The sequence below is a fragment of the Oculina patagonica genome, chromosome 5, assembly GCF_052425735.1.
Source record: "Oculina patagonica isolate OP01 chromosome 5, crgOcupat, whole genome shotgun sequence".
Classification (NCBI taxonomy): Eukaryota; Metazoa; Cnidaria; class Anthozoa; order Scleractinia; family Oculinidae; genus Oculina; species Oculina patagonica.
The window spans coordinates 30,957,853-30,977,755 of NC_135762.1; the positions used below are offsets into that span (position 1 = coordinate 30,957,853).

Genomic DNA, 19,903 nt, shown 5'->3' on the forward strand with positions numbered 1-19,903 from the left:
TGCGATGGGGAGAACAAGCGACGGTAACCGAGGGGAAATCATATCCGTGCGTTGCACGAATTTATTCGAATTCAACGTTGCAGAAAATACAGAAAAATGCGTGCTTTCGACTGGTTAAGGTGGCTCCGTAGTTATTCCGGGCGTATTCATCAGTGACATACTTTGCGCCAGAACTTTTTCGGCTTTAACGCGATGGCTTTGAAACTTTGGGAAAACTTTCATGTATCATTTAGCAATAACATGATAAAGTTTGATTGCAATGGAGAAATATATTTTAAATGCTATTGGCGTTTAACTGGACCCATGTATTTAAACAAAATTGAATCCAAAAAAAAAATTTGCCGGTATATTTTTGCTAAATTTCCGGAATAAGCTAATATTGACGTAACACATGAGATAGCCAAGTTTCAAGAAAATCGTTGGAGTAGAAATGAAGAAATACTGGGAAATATTAAACTCATCTAAATAAAACTCTTAAAATTTACTGTAATTTTATACACTTGCCGCTTCTTCACGAAATAATCTACAAACCCAATATTTTGCGAAAAGCCTCCCCAATACTTGCTAAATAGAAGTGCCTAACCGATTGTCGATAGAGCTAACCATTAAAAAGTATTCGCTAGTTCTGTAGGTCTCTGTAAACATTATAAAATGATCGAAAATCCACGCGGACCTCCAAGGTTGCGTTCTGCATTTATTTTCGAAAATTATACCGCAGTTTTCCCTCAAACTCCTGTCACGTAAACTTCAGGGCACTACATAAAATTTTGCATCGACTTTTGCTGCTGTGCCGTGCTGTAATTTGGAGAATTGGCGTTGGGATTGTAAGCTACTCCGCAACTGTTCTTTGGCGAAGCGATCGAGCAGTTTTGTTTATATCATTATGAATACGAAATGAGCACGTGTGACATTCATGACAAGAATTCGCACTTTTGAAAGGGGGTGTCATTTATATGCACGCCGACCATCCTAGGAGGGGAGGGAAGATATTTGTCAAAATATCGGTTAGGCACTTCTATTTAGCAAGTATTGGGGAGGCTTTTCGCAAAATATTGGGTTTGTAGATTATTTCGTGAAGAAGCGGCAAGTGTATAAAATTACAGTAAATTTTAAGAGTTTTATTAAGATGAGTTTAATATTTCCCAGTATTTCTTTATTTCTACTCCACTACTGGAACTTGGCTATCTCATGTGTTAAGTCAATATTAGCTTATTCCGGAAATTTAGCAAAAATATATCGGCAAAATTTTTTTTTGGATTCAAATTTGTTCAAATACATGGGTCCAGTTAAAACGCCAATAGCATTTAAAATATATTTCTCCATTGCAATCAAACTTTATCATGTTATTGCTAAATGATACATGAACGTTTTCCCAAAGTTTCAAAGCCATCACGTTAAAGCCGAAAAAGTTCTGGCGCAAAGTATGTCACTGATGAATACGCCCGAAATAACTGCGGAGCCACCTTAACTACAGTGAACGTAACGCAGTTGGCATGCGCAAAACGGCTGGGAATGGCAGAATACACGTTCTTTTCCATATGTTAATCAATGGTAAAACACAGGAAAACGCGTTTTAATAAATTTACTGGAATTCACCATCGCGGAAAATGTTGGAAAATACATGCTTTCGATCGACTGGAAAACTCTTGTGAGCAGTTCGATTATCGTCCGAAAAATGGCTGCGAACAGAAGAAGACATACTGTTTTCTATGCGATATCCTAACAGCAAACACAGGAAAATTTTAGCTAACAATGCGTTTTCCTGTATTAACACGCATTCACCTTCACGGAAAATGCGTGTTTTCGGCCGCTAACTCCGGCAAATACCTTGTTTTACAGTCGAAAAATACCAATGAACAAAAGGAAAACACGATGTTTACCTTCCGTTAAAGTCTGGTTTTCACTAGCAACGCAAACACAAATGCAAGCATAAGCGCAATCACGCAAAAAAGACAAATTTTGATCCTTGTTCTTGTGCTTGCCGCAAGCACAAGCACACGGCAAGCACAAGCACAAGCATAAAACTGCTATACGCTTGTGCTTTTGCTTGAGTCGAAGCCGTTTTCACGGTGAAATAAGAGCTGTTATTTTTGCGCTTGTGCTTGCGTCGCTACCAGGCTTAACCGAGCGGTTAACGTCGGAAAATAATTCGTTTATCAGCATTTACCGGGGAGAAAAAAATAACAGATGATGGAACGAATACTGGAATTCACCGACAAGAAAACACGCGGAGATCCTCGGATTTTCCAAATGGAGAACTCTGGTAAACGCTATTTACTTAAATTGCCGCGTTTTCCATTAATTCCCGGCGTATCCAATCGAACAAAATCGAACCAAAAATCAATCGAACCCAATCGAACACCAATCGTTCGATTAGGTTCGGTAATCGAACAAAATCGAACATCTATTTTGCTGTGAGTTCGATTTTCGAACCAATCGAACACATTCGAACTAAACCCCCTTCGATTTTGTTTGGAATCCGTCTTTTGATAAGTAAATCACGCAGGACTAATAAGGGGTTACAAAATGTCCGCAATATAAACAAGCAGGAGTTCGGTAATCGAACGTTCGATTTTGTTCGATTGTCGACTGTTCGGTAATCGAACGTTCGATTCTGTTCGATTGACCAAATTATATTGTGAGTTCGATTATGTTCGATCACCGAACCCAATCGAACGATTGGTGTTCGATTGCGTTCGATTACCAAACGTTCGATTGGATACGCAATAAATTAAAAAGAAAACCAAACTTAACCTATACATGCACTGGAAGAAGGCTTCCTCGCCTTGCTAACGGCCACCGATTACAAACTCAAATCTCACTGTGCATTGCGCACCCAAACTCGTCCCCTCCAACCATTACAACCATCTGCTCCGTGTCGGAAAAATAGTAATTTACGTTTCAGCACGTTACATTTCACACATCATTGGGTAACACAAAGGTGTTTTACCACGTGACCACGCGATTTCAAACCAGACAACTTTATTTTATGTACACAGACAACATTGATTATATCGATTTTATACTTTTAAGAGGTTCTAGGTAAGAAATTAACACGACAAACGTTGTTGCGCCCAAAGTAAAGGCCTTTCTTCAAAATAGGGCTTCTAATCATTCAATAATGGTCTGAAAATGCGAGTCAAAGACTTGGTCTTTTGTCTGGTCACTTTACTACATGCCATGTCTGCTCAGAAGCTTCGTGACTCACAAGGTATGTAAACCAATTTCCATTTTCTTTAACATAAATAGACTGCCCCTGAACTTGAATAACATGAGGACACAGCCGACTCTTGTCTTAAACTATCGTTTTTTGCAGGCATTTGCAGGCTTCCACGTTCCAGAAAACAGCGGTCGCAAAATTTTGCCTCGTATTGTGAAATAGAGCACCCGCGCAACCACTTGAAAAAATATACTGTACTTATAGGAAAACGTGCTTTTACTTATCGCGCTAGGTTGCTCACAGTACACCTATTCTTCCTATTCTCCCAAAACTGAGCGGAATGAACGCGAAGTTAAGCTTAATGAGCGAGCATTGAGCGATAAACTAAAAGCGACTTGCGGCGCGCACTTATTTAATATTCGCTTCGCTCAACTTGGAACATGTCTTGGAATACCCACCACCTAGCCTTTAATTTAACTGCGACTCAAGCTCTTCCGTTGGTAAACATTTGCGCATGGTGAATTTGCATATGTCAGCGAATATTGCTTTCAAACCACTTTTAGTTATATCGCTTGGATCGGGCTTAAAACGAATTACATATTTATTAAGGGATGGACCATTTCATTTTATTTTATTTTGAGAGGGGGCTGGTCATTTACCAAAAAAAATCCAGTATATTGAAAAGAAAAAAAAAAATCATGCACAGTAAGCCAAAGAAAGGCTGCACAGACTACATGTGAAAAGAAATTCTCGCACAAACACAAGATGGAAAAAAATAGAGCTCAGAAAAAACGCGCACCGGCGCACCCTCCCCCCACCAAAAAATAATAAAATGGTCCATTCCTTAGTGGCGAAGGGGGGTGGAAGGGGGTGACAATATAATAAACGCCGTTTAAAGACAACGATGTTTCGGCGACAGTTAAGCTTTGACGGGAACTTAAAAAAAAGACTGCCGTGGATATGCGGGGGGACGGGGAAACTGAAATATGCCAGTTCTCTAAAAAAAGTATCGCGAACATCACACATATATATTTTTTTTAACTTTTGAGAGTCTATAGAATTTTCATGACAACACCTGTCCCCAGTTGTTTACTGTTTCGTCACACGAGACCCTCCTGATGAATTCAGCGTCAACATTTCACTCTGAAGAAATCACCAATAAAATATGCATGTATCTCGAGTTTTCTGACAAGATGGAACAGGTTGTAAAACATACATGTCTATCGCCAAATTAACACAAAGAACTCTTTCAAAGCAATCGCATAAGAGTGAACCGGGTGCTACGAAACACGAGCTGGGATTGGACTGGACTTATAGAATACCCGGAATGAGGACAAACATCATTTTCTTTTTCATACGAAAATTACTTAAAGCCATTTACTAAGATTTCTCTTGACCTGGAAGTGCCGATGTTTTTTTATTAACGTGTGCCACTTATTTCACGCTCTTACTAACTGTGCATGGCTTTGTTTTCTTAATTTTGTTCCGCTTTGTAAAACAACGTTGCAGCAGAACTTAATAAGTGTTCACCGCCGACATTATCGCTGACGGTGTTGATCGAATAGTTCCGCGAGCCAGAAGCTTGCAAATTTGCCCAGGTATATATTTTCGCGGGTTTACAACCATTTAATAGTAAGATAGACGTGGAATTAAAGGGACACTGTCACGAGCTTCACTCCAAAGATTCAAGAGCCTAAAGACATATGGAAACCTACAAATAGTGGTTCAGTTTTCTTAAAATTACCATGCCAGTGTACTGAAGCTATAAACAAGTGATTTTATTGTGATACCATCAGGAACTTTAGAACTCAACTTGAAAAAGTTCGGCTGAATTTTTCAAGTTCTGCCCTTGTGGCCTGGAAAAACAGCTTAAAACTAATAACGGCTCTCCTCCTCCTTGAACGCAATTTGCTTTATATCTTCATCTTGATGGTCTTGTTGCATTTCGTGCACGAGGGGTCGAGAGTTCTTCGCCAATTTTAGTACTATTTACTGACAAGAAGAAAAATCCCCGTGACATTGTCCCTTTCACATAACAGCTTTTTTTTTATTTTCTAGGCTGCACTGCAAACAATCAATCAACAATCACTATAACAGGGAGTAATGGCACCATTTCTAGCAGCCCAGGATGGCTTCCGGCCAATGCCACTTGTCAGTGGAACATCACGGCCCCTGTTGGGAAGGTGCTCAGAGTGAACATCACGGCCACATTTCAGAAGCCCTGTAGTGATAAGTATCTAAGGATCTACGATGGACCCAGTGACGCAAGTGATAAAATAGCTGAATATAATTGTAACAGCACTAGCCTTATCTATGGTACTGGTGCTATTTTTCACTCAAGTGGCCGCAGCTTGTGGGTGGAGGTGAAGACAGGAATAATTGAGAATTCTGCAGCTATGAATGTGTCGTTCCAAGCGCAGGAAAAGCAAGGTAAATTTATAAGGAATAAGGTAGCAGTTTGCCTACTTGATGCCGTCAGTTGCAACACATCATGAGATGTTTTTTAAAAAAAAATGCTGTTGCATGGTAGCCTTTAAATGCCAATAAAGAAAAACCACGCGTAGTTTTAAAATTATAAGTTTTAAGAGACTATGTCACGAAGATTTCGCAGAGTTTTGATCTAAACTGTTCCGAAATAATTGGTAGGCAACTCATTCATGAAAAACATTATCTTTGAACATTTGACTGAAGATATAACCTTTATTTAGGGATAGAAGTCAAACTTCGGCTATAAATATCGATATTTTTTGAAGGCGCGCGGAAACAGTTTGAAAACGTTGGCTAACGTTTTCAAATTGCAATCCATTTCCATCCGAGCCATCCGCAGCTAAACGAGCTTTTAAACAGTTTCAGTGCTTTAAAGTAGCAACTGTTAATAAAAATGGACCATTAATTTAAAGTTTTCTACGACAGAGATATGAATTGTGGCTGTTCAAAAATCGGTTTAAATCCGTGACATAGTCCATTTAATTTGTATGTGCCCTTCCTTTGAGAGACTTAGGACAGCACCCTGATGTATATATGAATAAATATAAAACCGCCACATTAAAAAAAAAATTAACTTTAAAAGTGACAGTCGGAAAGGTTATCACAAACTACTTGTGAAATTGTTAAGACTTTTTGACTTTGTTAATTTAGGGAAAAGCGGTCAACATTATCGCAATTTGTGATCAAAGATCAAAGTTTTTGTCTAGTTTCACAACATCAACCCAGTTCAAATCATAACTCATTACCATTCTTTATCTTGTTACACTTTGAAGTTAACCAAACTTTTACATTATCTGTCCGCGGAACTGTTCAATTTATTGCCGTGCGGTCACAAAACTGCTGTTTCAAGACCCACCGCCCTTGGTCACGAACGTTTGATAATTCCCGGCCTATGTTCGCTTTTCAGAGTGTTCTACAAACAGCACCTTGGTTGCTCCTAAGTCGCCAACAGAGCACAACTTTTCCAGCCCTTACTATCCGTACGGCTATCGCAGGAACACAACTTGTGGATGGTACATCACTGCACCAGAGAATCACGTTGTAAAGGTTCATTTTTTGTCGCAGTCAAACAATTGGATTACCGTAAAAGAAAGCGTGAAGATTTACGATGTCGACAACACGGAACTCACTCTCATTGATCTTCAGTCCTGGAAGATATATTCCAAGTTTCGCTTTGTCCATGTTGTGTTCAAGAACGATAAAAACGTGGATGGAGGTCCGGAGCAGGGGATTTTTGTTCAGTACTCTGCTGTCAAAACAGGTAAAAGTTCTTAGAAGTGAAGAATAGGACACACAGTGGATGTAGTACATGTATTGGGGGAATATGAACAAAAAGAGTGGGAAAGGGGCCAGGAAGGGGGAGGCTAGGGTCAATAAGTTGGAGATAGGGGCGGAAGCGGGGAGGTCGGAGACAATGAGAGAGGAAGAAAGTGGGATACGGAAGCAATTTGGATATATAGGGGTAGGAAGTGGGGAAACAGGGGCAGAACTGAAACAATGGGGACAGGAACGCCTCAATACAATCCTCAATACCGTAAAATTCCGCTTATAAGCCCTGGGCTTATACAACTTCGTAAGGGGTTTTGAATGGGCTTATATCCTGGAGGGCTTATATCTGGTGTTTGTGTGTGTGTGTGTGGGGGGGGGGGGGGGGGGGGGAGGGGGGGGGGGATGTTCTATGCGGATAAGAGAATCGTTTCGAAATGAGCTACAGCAGCATTAATCGAAATAAGTTTTTTATTATCTGGTTTTAAATAAAGCTTTAAAAACTCATAATTAATCAAATTCATTTCAATATTTGGAACAATGTTGGGAGAGGGGGGACGTATATCCAGGAAGGGGGGAGGGGGAAATAATCGGATGTAATTTTCTTGTGTCTACAGGTCAATGCGCCTAAAACCGGATGGGCTTATGAGCGGAAGGGCTTATATGAGGAATTTTATGGTATTCTAAATGTGATCTTATATTGTGGGGACATTTGGAAACCTCGAAACTCATTCTCTATTGTAACATAGTCTTTCAATTAACGGTATTTTTTCTCGTAAGCATTTTTTTTTCATGGGCCCATGACCAATGGAAGAGATCAAATTAACATATTAAACCTACAGTTGAATCCCGATAACTCGAACCTTCAAGGGAAATCGAAAAGGTTCGAGATATCGGGAGTTCGAGTTATCGAGGGTAAAATTAATAAGAAAATGACCTGAAGGGGAATCGAAAAAGGTTCGAGTTAGCGGGAGTTCGAGTTACTGAGGGTTCGAGTTATCGGGATTCAACTGTATTACTTTTACAAAGGAGGCGCGGTGGCCCAATGGTTAGTGCGCCGGACTCCGGATCGAGCAGTCCGAGTTCGAGCCCCGGCCGGGCGCGCCTGGGTTTAGCCCCTATAAAAGGCGCGCGGAAGAGAGAGTTCAGGGACTGGACTAGGGCAAGACACTTAACTCTCATAGTGGCTCTCTCCACCCAGGTGTATAAATGGGTATCGGCGACAAAATGCTGGGGTAGGGGGACCCTGCAATGGACTAGCATCCCATTCAGGGGGGAGTAGAAATATTCCTAGCCGCTTAATGCTACGGAAACCGGGATAAGCTCCGGCAGTGTGAGCCGCTTGGCTCGTGGCTTCTCCCCTTTTACAAAGTGGTGTTCTAACTGACTACCGTTAAACAATTGCTGTCCAAATTATACAGTTACCACAGAGCTGTCAATTAACTCTCGGTTTCCATAGTTACCCGTGCCTTCGCCCGTCGCCAGTAATCAGCCGACAAAAGCCTGGAGCTTGCACTCTAGTTATTTTCATAATTTTCTTTCTTTTTGTTTTTTTTGCAGTAAGTTCTTGTTCCTTTGGCAACTCTGATGACGAGAACATGAATATTGTGCTTCGAAATGCCTCAGGTGTCATCAAAAGCCCTTGGTATCCGCACGGTTTTCCTTACGAGTTACTAAACAAGTGCCACTGGAAGATTATTGCACCTAAAGGGAAAGTCGTTCGAATAGAGTTTCTGTCTTTCCGAGTGCACGAGGTTTATGCACAAATCTCAGATAGAATAAATAGGTTAAATCCTCGGATTGTGAAAATCTCTGGAAAATTACCATCGTTCAATTTCTACTCGACGGGTCATGAGCTCAGCATAATGGTTAAACGAGATTTTAATAACCGCGGTGCAGGATTTATTGCGAACTACTCATCGATTTCTGCAGGTGAGAACTAGGAGCCCCTTGGTCAAAGTGGAGCGAAATGGTTTTGAAGCCAGGTAGAGTTTTTCGTTATAGATTTTTGTTATTTGGGGGGTTGACGGTGCATAAAACCTGACAAAATACAATAGATGGTTACGTGTTTTCATGCAACTAAACAATAGAATTATTGTGGTTACGTTATTCATGCATAGTGTATGAGCGCAAAACAAAAAATGTGCACTGTCATGCACCTTCCAACCCAACTCCTGGCTCATTTTGCTCATTTGATGTTTACCGGGCTTCCTAACCATTTCCCTCCACTAACTATGCCTTGGTGTAGTATTGCTGTGTATTTTTTTATTTTTAGAGCCTCGGGGGGTGACGGGCACCCTTCCTCCCTCCGTCCCGTTCGTTCGTTCGTTCGTTCGTCCGTCCGTTCGTCCGTCCGTCCGTCCGTCCGTCCGTCCGTCCGTCCGTCCGTCCGTCCGTCCGTCCGTCCGTCTGTCCGACCGTCCGTCCGCCCGTCCGTCCGTCCGTCCGTCCGTCCGTCCGTCCGTTCTTCGTTCGTTTGTTCGTTCGTTCCGTCATTTATCGTTGTAACTGTTTAGTTATGTAGGATTGCGCAAACATTTTCTTCATTCAAGACAGAGATCGTGAATCATCTCCAAAATCAGTAGCCATTTACCTTATGTACTACTGTGTGCCTAAATATATTTTTCGGATTGTTTCGCTGTAGGGCACAAACCTCGTGACTTGATAAGCCTGGTGAAAAATAGATGTTCTGGTTGATTTTTACCCTACTTTGATCTGGTGTATGGTAATATACAATAATAAATACAAACCGAAGGAAAATACCGGATAGTACAAAGGATAAAACTGAACCACAACAATCCCGAGTACTCCCCTCCCCCCGGGCCATCCGTCTTATAGGGAGTTAAGTTACAGTAAAAACGGCAGATGTCCGTTAAAAGATAGTTGACTGTAAACAGAATAAGTTGTTTTTTCCCTTTTTTCCAGTCTCATCGGGAACTTGCAACCTAAACAAGGGCTCCATAGTGTACATGACAGGAGAAGGAAGAAGTTTTTCTTCTCCAAGGTACCCATTAAACCCTGGCAGAGGATACTGCAGTTGGAACATCACTGTACCCCCTGGGAACTTTGTGAAGGTCACATTTTGGGAAATGGTAGGATCAAGTGCTCTAAACTACGCAACAGTTTACGACGTGACAAACTCCACGTGGACGACTTTGGGAGAGTACGCTCGAAACTACCGCGTGAATGAATTCTATTCCATTGGTAACAGTGTGTTTGTGGTGTATAGATCGATGTATTTATTCTACCCAGGAGGCTTTATCGCATCTTATGAAGCCCTTAAAGCTACTCCTGCGAGATACAGATACTCTTGTTCCAGACCCTGGCCGTATTGGTGGTCCCAAAATGTGGTCACTATGCATGGCTATTATCCGGGAGATGAGGGAGAATTTGGAAGTTTTGATTATCCCCTGTCCTACCCAAATGACGTCAAGTGTTCATGGGTAATTAAAACAGAGGCTGGCACCGTCATCCAATTGACATTTCATTCATTTTATTTGGAACCTTCTGATCATGGCCGTTGCTGGGACGATTCTGTTGTGATTTCTCAGCAGTCTCAGGATGGATGGAAAGAATGGATTGGTACTTTCTGTGGCTCTTCAATTCCCGCGGTTATTCAATCAAACTATTCAAGTGTGTACGTGGATTTTGAGACTGACAGCTCAGGACGATAACCAGGATTCCATGCAAGCTATAAGATACTTTTGGATCGTAAGTTCTTGTTTTAAACGACTTCCTTTCTTCCTGCCTGCCTGCTTTCTTTCTTTCTTTCTTTTTGTCATTTCATCTAGTACGCGCCAGCCTACGTGTCAGACAATTTGTGTGTGGTTCTCGTGTTCCCGGCTAGTAGCCTAACGGAAAAGGGTAGCAGCCTTTTTTAGTATATACCACTCAAGTGAATAATACTTTTCGCGCGCGCTGATTGGTTAACTCGGAGGTGATTAGCAAAGTACTATTCACCTCCGAGCAGCTACAGAGAAACAAACTGCCTTCGCGCGTCGCTTTCTTGCCGAAAGTGATGTTTTAGTCCGCTAGTTATTCAACTTGTGTGGTATATACTAAAACAATTATTCGCCTCAGTGTCGGTGAATGTGGTGGATATTTATATTAAATATCCACCACTAATCACCTCCACTTGGGTGAATAATTGTTAATTATTTCCAAGAAAAGATTGGTATTAAAATACTTTTCTTCATCATTTTATTTTAGCCGCCATGGGACCCTGTAAATACCCAGATCAAGACAATGTTATTTCCTTGACTGGAGAAACAGGAAGGCTGTTCTCGCCGCTGTATCCACGTAATTTTGCCAGCAGCATAACATGTACCTGGGTGGTAACTGTTCCTGAGGGACACTTTGTGAGGTTGCGAATAAAGGACTTGATATTGAAAAAGAATGGTTATTGGTCCAGTCTTTATATCCGGGATGGTCAAAATTCATCCAGTGACCTGCTTAAGAAGTACAGCGATAGTCAATCATTTCAGACCTCAGTGTTTTCAAGCAGTCGCTACCTCAGGGTTCAGTTCGACTCTCGAAAAGCTTATCCATCTTCTTATGTATCCAAATTTGACGCTGTGTTTGAGGCAGTCAAACAAGGTAAGACGCTATGATAACGGTTATTCGTACTGTGAAATTCACCCTGCAGTCAGCGTTCAATCTTACTCAAGCCTCAGAAATATCGCTTGTGAAGCTGAATTCGAGAAAGTTGTCCGAATGTTGTTTTGTTTATTGTTTTTTCTGCTGGGTGCAAATTTGTAGCGTTAAAATATCAGGCCCGCAGGAAGGGAGGGGGTGGGGCATTCCGTATGAAAGACTTAACCTTCTTTTACAAAGAAGCAGCCTGAACTATTAACAACAATTTTAGCTATAAAACGTAGTATTTTAAGTTAGTTTTTCAGTCATTTCAACCTTCGACATTATTTTGGTTTGCCATAAATAGAGGATATTACATGGTTGCGCGGAGATATGAAATTTATCTTCGAGTGTTCAAATCGATATTTCACGAGTGAGCGCAGCGAACGAGTGGGATATCGATTTGAACACGAGAAGATAAATTTCATATCTCCAAGCAACCATGTAATATTCTGTTTATTATATAAACCTACCAATTACGATGTTTTTGACGATTTTCCGAAGATTTTTCGATCATTTTCCGAAGATTTCCGAATATTTGCAAAATGTTGTCCGAACGTCGTACGAAAGTTTGCGAACATTTTTCGAACTTTTCCAAAAATTTCCGAAGATATCCGAAGATTTCCGAAGATTACCGAGGAACATCCGAAGATGTTTCGACCTAACATCGATTTACTTTGGATCATTCAGCATTGAAACAGGGCAAACTTGTCAGAAAATGTTTCGAAATCGATATCTTCACATGTGAAAATAACATGTTATTTTCACATGTGAAGATATGATTTTTTCGCGCGAAAGATTTCCTGGTATTTCACTGATGTTTATATAATAATTATTAGTATTTATCGAGCATTTATTTATTATGAAAATGGTGGAGGTGTTCGACGTCGCACTTGGGGTGTAAATTAAGAATTTTGGTCTCACTGAGAGTCTACTTAGGCGGTTCAGTAAAGGACACCGACTTTGTTAGCCCGTGGAGGTCTCCTGTAGGGTTTCACATGGACAAATTATAAGTGATAAAACACTGTCATCCTGTGTTGGCAGTGAGGACCAATCAGGCATAAAATAGTCTCTTATAAGGGTATAAAAAAGCCACGCCTAAATTGATCTCTTTTTGTAAGGGTTTCGGTTCAAATTTTCGGACGAGCATTCCCATTCTTTTCATATGAGAGTCCCTCCCGGGCTTTGGTCTGATTTGTTGTGTAAAATAATTACTTATAAACTTTATAAATAATCATATCCTACGAAATGTCGGGGTTGTAGTTTGTGGGTACGTACGTTACTCTTGCTAATGCATAACAGTGGGGAAAGGGAGGATGGGACATGGTTGCCTGATAGTGGGGGGGGGGGGTACCTTTTACTCCCGGTTCCTGACCCTTTCCTAGCGATTTCTGCTTCTTTGTGATATGTGTATCACTAGGACATAGGCTCCTGGTATCACAAAATATTACGCAAAGTTGCAAAATTTTTTGTCAATTCACAGGGAGCCCAGGCTCACACTCTGACAACTCGGTCAAAATGGCGGCGTCAAAATTATAAGGATTTGTATGAAACTTTAGAGGAAAAAATTTTATCGTACGAAAATATAATAAACCGCTAGTAAAGCTCACATTTCACATCATATGTTGTCTACGTGACGTTTCTTGACTGTTCTAAAGCATTTAAACCTTATTTAACCGATATTTTTAATTTTAGTTTACTCTTACCTAAATATATGCAAGGGTGCACACTTCCGACGCTAGATAAACACCACTGTTCGACAAAAATGAGCCAAAACTTGCCTTTAATTCGGTCCACTCACTCCAAAACCTCGCATGGGAATAGTTCGAAGACCATTCTTTTACTGCAGCAAATTTTTGATTCGCCTGCATCTCTTCGCGGTTTAAGAATACGGGAAAAATAACCATGGTCTGCAAACTTTTAGCTTTCTCCAACACCTTGAACCAGAGAGAGTCGACGCATTTTTAATTAGCCTTGCTTTTCACGTGCAGCCTCACGCTATGATTGGGCGATAGTTGTCAGGGCGACGATACCTTTTTCCCGTAGGGGAGGGAGGCAAACGAGACCGTCAAGGGTGCTCTGCCTTACTCATGTACACTGCCCTGAGATCCCTCAGGGTGATTTTGCCTCACATGCGAATCTTGACTCACTCTTGTAACGTGACCATGACGGAATTTTGCAAAACCTTGTATATTAATATTATGACCGCACACAGATTTAAAGCACAGACACGCGACAAAGCAAAAATGCTGTCAAAACCTCAGTAGTCGGAAAAGATTTTGCGAAGAGCCTTCGGATGTAATAGCCAATGCTGGTAACATGCACGTTGTTGTTCAGCTGGGAACAGAGAAGAAACGTAGCGAGATTCAAAACGCACTTGTCGACTACATTCTAAATTCATTCTCCACAATATATGCGAGAACTTAAAAAAGTAATCGCATTTGCATTGAAATGAAAACACGTTCACCAATACTGTATTCTATGTTAAATTTGGAAAATATTTCGCTGAAACATTTACGATAATAATAGCAGTTTACGCTAACCTTTCGACTTTTTATTACATTAGCGACGACACTTTGAACGAACGCTCTGAGCTATTGCCCTTTGCTTTGTTACATTGTTGATGTTGCTTTAGTCGCTTGTTGTTTTGTGAAGTGCGTCGAATTTAATTCGCAAGGGATTTGCAAAATTCATTCTCGGTACACCAGTGAGTCAAGATTCGCACCTCAATTTTTTCCTCTAAAGTTTCATACAAATCCTTATAATTTTGACGCCGCCATTTTGACCGAGTTGTCAGAGCGTGAGCCTGGGCTCCCTGTGGTCAATTGTGTTAGCTTCCCACCACCTTAGAAATCCCGCTTCCCGCTCTCTCCTCTCCCGCCTCCCATAAATTTCCCGCGCTCTTTTCTCCCGGGTTCCTGCACCCCCGCCCCCTCTCCTCCCTCTTTCCCCCTTCAACACACACAGCAGCAGTCTTAAGGCTGACTTGCTAAGATGTTAGCCACTTTGTCGATCACTGGTTGTAATCCCGTCTCTTTGCAATGCTGAGTTGGCCTGGCTGCTTACAAAACGCATCCCATCGCCTTAAACGTCTCATTTTCGGCATTTATATAATTAATCTATTAAATAATCTTGTATTGTTTTCAGTCCCAGGTCCATTTTCTTGCACTGAGCCAAACCAGGTTACGTATTTAAAGTCGAAATCTGGCAGCCTGGCAAGCTACAACTTCCCTCTACCTTACGACAAAATTGGTTCATGTACCTGGAAATTCAAGATGGATTCCCACTACAAAATTCAGTTGTCGTTCGATTTCTTCAACGTATCCTGCAAGTATGACCGTGTACGCGTGCTTAATAAAGATTACTGCGGGTCAGAGAAACCTCCTTCTGTTACATTAACCAACAGTGACAGCGTTTACTTCCGGTCCACCGGGTATTTTTCGTATCCGGGCTTCAAGGCAAGCTACCGGGCAGGTAGGGATCAATGCTGTCTGTGTAGTACTATACGAATAAAGCTATAAGTTCCATTTATTTTATCGTTTGCGGTGCGTCGACGATTAAAGGGACACTGTCACGGGGATTTTAATGCTTTTCGGTAACAAGCACTGAAAAAGGCGAATAGGTCTTCTCATACATGAAATGCACCTAGTACATCAAGACGAAGATATAAAATAAATTGTTGTTGGCGAAAGAAGGGAGCCATAATTATTTTAGGTGTTTTTCCAGTCCACAAGGACAAAATATGAAAAACTCAGCCTGAATTTTTCAAGTTGAGATGTAATATTTCAAAAACGAGTGCGAGTGTTTCATCGGGGTTTCCAAACACGAGAAAACTGATGAAAGCACGAGGCCGCAGGCCGAGTGCTTTTATGGTTTTCGAGTGTTTGGAAACCCCGATGAAACACGAAGCACGAGTTTTTGAAATAGCTTCTCAATCGGCGCCTAATTGCAAACAATTCACAAAAACTTAATTTTTTATTTCTTTTGTTTAATTAGCGACCAGTTTGCAATCGGGGCCTTATTGCAAACAAAGGATATTATCAGGGGGGGGGGGGGGGGGGGGGAAAGAAACGAGGTCTGGGACCGAGTAGCGATGCTCTCACAACTTGCAAAGCGATCAATTCACGATGTAGTCAGCGGTTTTTGGACGATGATGCAACAGGCAATCTTTTCCCGCGAAATGGAAGCTGCTGTCGTGGAATCACTTATTATAAAGGGGTTCAATTCTCTTAACTAAAAATCTAAAAGCAGCGTGTTTAAATCCGAAAATTTCGTCACCGTCGCAGAATTTTGTGATGCCGTGCTACTTTTCAGTGCTGAAATTCGCTGTTTTCACCGTTCCCATAATACATCTTGTTTACCCCCCAAAATTTTTGCATAAGCATTGTTTTCAATTTCTCTTGGGATTTACAGTGACGTGCAATCGTCCCCAGAGAAATTGAAAACAATGCTTATGCAAAAATTTTGGGGGGTTATTTAAATAAAACAAGATGTATTATGGGATCGTGAAAAAAGCGAATGCAAATGTTTGACATGTTTGTACCACGATTTTCAACTGGCCCACATGGGGATTGTAAATGAAGTAAAACAAAGAAAGACCAAGTCAACAAACAACCTCAAACAATTGAGCAAGAACAATAGCTCCGACCAGCGCGGGAATATTCGATCGACACGTTTTCATTACCATTCCCGTGATGGTTTTATTTCATAACAAACACCACATATTGACACCAAGAACCTTTCCGGGGAAATTTTCGCTGCTTTAAAGACAAAACTTAGAAAGTCTTTTTTATTACTACATATATAAAAAAATCGAACTCTCTCACTGGTCCCATGTTGTTTTTGTTTTGGCAAGTTCACAAAGAAAGGAGCTGCTCATGCGCCTTAGAGACATCCGCTGACTACCGCCCCGATGATTGCTTTGCAAGTTGTGAGAGCATCGCTCAGATTTCATATAAGAGAATGTATGGGAAGTTGCTTCCCCCCCCCCCCCCCCCCTGGATATTTTCACGAAAACATTGAATTGTTGCTATCTTTTGTTTAATTAGCGCATAGTTTGTGATGATTATGTAAGATCCGTGTTTTTCACAACTACGGTAAGCTTGTTTACTTCAAGCCGCCACGATTTGCATGCAGTGGCGTCCTGCTAGTTTTGAAACGTGGACGGGTTAGCTGAGGATGAATTTCGCCAGTTTCGACTGCCCAAAACTGTGCAAGAAAATTCCTTGCTTGCACAGTCAAAGCATAGTGGACAAGTGAGCCGTTGAGGTTTTGAGAATCAAACTTGGCAAACAGCGCGCGAGCAAAAATCCCTTGAAGCTTCTTTACTTGACCCGGGAAGTGTGTTCAAGGATTATGATGTTCACCGCGTGCAAAGTCTTGAAGAGAAGTTGGAGGACCTGGATGGTCTGTCTTTAAAATATTGGCTCACAAAATTCGTTCACCAAAAACTGGGTTGGGAATAAGAACGGTGGTCGATCGCTACGAGATGTTCAGGAATGTTTCTGAATTGCACTAGCACTGTAAACGTAAATCAGTTTAGAGTGATTCTACTCAACCCGTGAAACAGAAGCTTGTCTATTCAGTCGGTGTTTATGTCATTAATATTTAAATTAGGATAACCCCGCATCACAAAGGTTTGACGTTTTATCAAACTCTAGAGTTTGATATTTCATCAAACTATCGTGGAAATGCCTCTGTCCAGTGCTTCATCGGGTTTTCAAACCACACGCACCTGACCAAATTGGCGTATCCTGATTGGCTTGTCAATTTAAAAATTATTAATGAGTTTGAGAACTAAAGTTCCTGATGGCATTATAGTAATATCACTTGTTTATCCCTTCAGTACAACTTGCATGGTGGTTTTTAGCAAAACTAAACCACTATTTGTAGTTTCAATATGTCTTTAGGCTCTTGAGTTTTTGAAGTGAAACTGGTGACAACTGGTGACATTTGAAAACGCTGACGTTTTGAGCCCTTTAATGAAGCAAAATAAACTTGTGGGTTGAAAATGAGTGGAGAAGTGGTCGCAAGTCAAATACTCGGAAAAAATATTTTCCGAGTTCCCCAACGGGAGTCGAACCCATGACCTTCCAGATTACCAGTGATTCATTGGTGCGACTCCCGTTGGGGAACTCGGAAAATCTTTTTTCCGAGTATTTGACTTGCGACCACTGCTCCACTTATTTTCACTTTACTCCAAGTCACCACTTCACTTATCATGTAAACTTGTGGGTTGTGTGTTTGCATAATGGAGTAGTGTGTTTTACTGGGGAAAGTGCAATAATTATCGGGATAAGGGTTTTTAAAACGAGAGGGGGCCTCTGTAAAATAACACACCGAGAGAGAGGGAGAGGGAGGGAGAGAGAGAGAGAGAGGGAGTCAGGAGGGCAATGTCTAAATTATGTAAAGGAAAGAAGGGAGGGTGTATATCTAATTTTTAACGAAATCACTTTTCACTTGTTTACTTTTCTTCTTCTTATATAAAATGTAAGTAAAATAAAACGGGGGACACCGCAGTTGATTATGCAATGTTTTAACCTATTTTAACTTTCATCAGTTTTGTCCATTTTCTAAATTCTTGTCAAGCTAAGCTTCTTTTGTATAATATAGAACAAAGCTATTCTAGATTAATTGTATGCGAGTTTGTACTCGGCGTCGACTGGCAAGTGAAACACTTGGCTAATAATGAGTTATGAGTCGTTCAAAGGTAAATTAGCTGCCGAAACAATTTTGAAAAAGTTGACGTTTGGAACCCTTAGTTCTGTTGGAGCAAAATAAAGCATTGTCTGTTTTGTGGGTTGTGTGTGTTTGCATAGTAGAGTAGGAAGTTCTAGTATTAAGGAAGCCGCGACAGTACCTTGTCTACATTGGCTTTTAAAGGGAATAACAGATAAAAAGGTTCTGCTCCAAAGCTTAGCGACTATCCTTATCGCCTTGATGAAGAGAAAGACCATAAACAGCTATTGATGTCATTTATCCTCTCAGAAGAATGCCTGGGAAGACTGAAATATTTGGCGGCTGAGATGTGAACATTGTTGTGGATGAAAAGATGGGTGTCATTTCACGTGAAAAATTCATTAACGTAATCACCACACACTTCTTGTTCATTTTATTAGTACCCTCAGTCTAAACCCAACGGGTTTGCTCGTATGGGGTGGCTAACCCATATCTTAATGCTAATGAATTAAATAGATGGCATAATCTATTGTTTTGTTGCGTGACACATGTGTACACTTCTTTCCAAAGCTGAAACTTGCATCAATTCTTTTAAATATTTTTTGTTTAGTTATTTTAACCTGCTTTTCATATTTACCATTAGTAGAAACTTAGCTGTGTTCTATTGGAAATCCGCGAATCTGATTGGTTCTCCCACTGTTTTCTATTCGCCGATAGAAAACAGTCGCGCGCGCGAGTAGCTTTTTAAGTGGTAAATTTTCTTATTTTTTGTCTTCAAAGTGCACAATATTGTATGTTGTGGACTACAATCCTTTAGAGTTTCTACTAAAACAATTAGACTACTCGCCCTCGTTTTCTATGAGCGATAGTCAACTCGGCTGCGCCTCGTTGACTATTTGCTCATAGAAAACTCGGGCTCGTAGTCTAATTGTTAAATAGAAAATCATCACAGCTAAAACCAACGTTGGGTTCATTCAGTCTGTCAAACCCATGCTGTTGAAAAAAGAGAATTGTGTCAAGGCCTCTCCTAATGGTTTCCCACTTTATCTCTCTACAGAGGGAGGCCTAAGTCCCTTGAAGGGGTCCTTGAAGATCGTGGGCATTTCCTTTGGTGCAGTTTTTGCTTTGTGTTTGATTGTGTTTATCGGCTTCAAGTGCTGGAGGAAAAACAACCGAGTTCCACACGTTGCTGTTGTACACAGTCTGACAAACGACGTGGAAACTGAGCAGGAACAAGACACCACACTTTAACTTGCCCGGCCGGGGGGAGTCCCATATAAAAGGGACGGGAATGCCCGTCAGAAAAATTTGAATTAAATTCCTAAAGAAGACCAATCTAGGCGTGGCTCAAACTCGTTTGCACCCCAGCCCTGAAAGATCATAAAAATTAAAAACGTTTGATCCAATCTTAAAATTCAGACGTTTCGGGTATTAAACCAGAGGTTCGTCAGCTGGAAGGATCTGTTAGCTTTTTTTGCAAAATCAATGCCTTGCAAATTCATCATTCATCAAGCATTAGTTCTCGTGTTTGATCAGAGAATTTCCACCTGAAAAAACAAAAATAATAGGAGAACAGGCAAGGACGGTAAAATTCTACAGATCAGTTTATTATCTGACAACCAATCAAATTAATTTACGTATACAAAACATTCTTGTACGATCGATGTAAATTGTAATCTT

The 19,903-nt window shown here is 40.9% G+C and overlaps 1 pseudogene across 1 annotated transcript; it reads left to right on the forward strand.

Moving 5' to 3' along the window:
- The first annotated feature begins 3,021 nt into the window (after positions 1–3,021).
- Positions 3,022–19,829, forward strand: LOC144654305 (scavenger receptor cysteine-rich domain-containing protein DMBT1-like; annotated as a pseudogene). Its single transcript, XR_013570894.1, has 8 exons — positions 3,022–3,211; positions 5,219–5,590; positions 6,555–6,908; positions 8,474–8,845; positions 9,839–10,624; positions 11,123–11,509; positions 14,693–15,019; positions 19,281–19,829. The product of XR_013570894.1 is annotated as a scavenger receptor cysteine-rich domain-containing protein DMBT1-like (transcript).
- Positions 19,830–19,903: the final 74 nt, after the last annotated feature.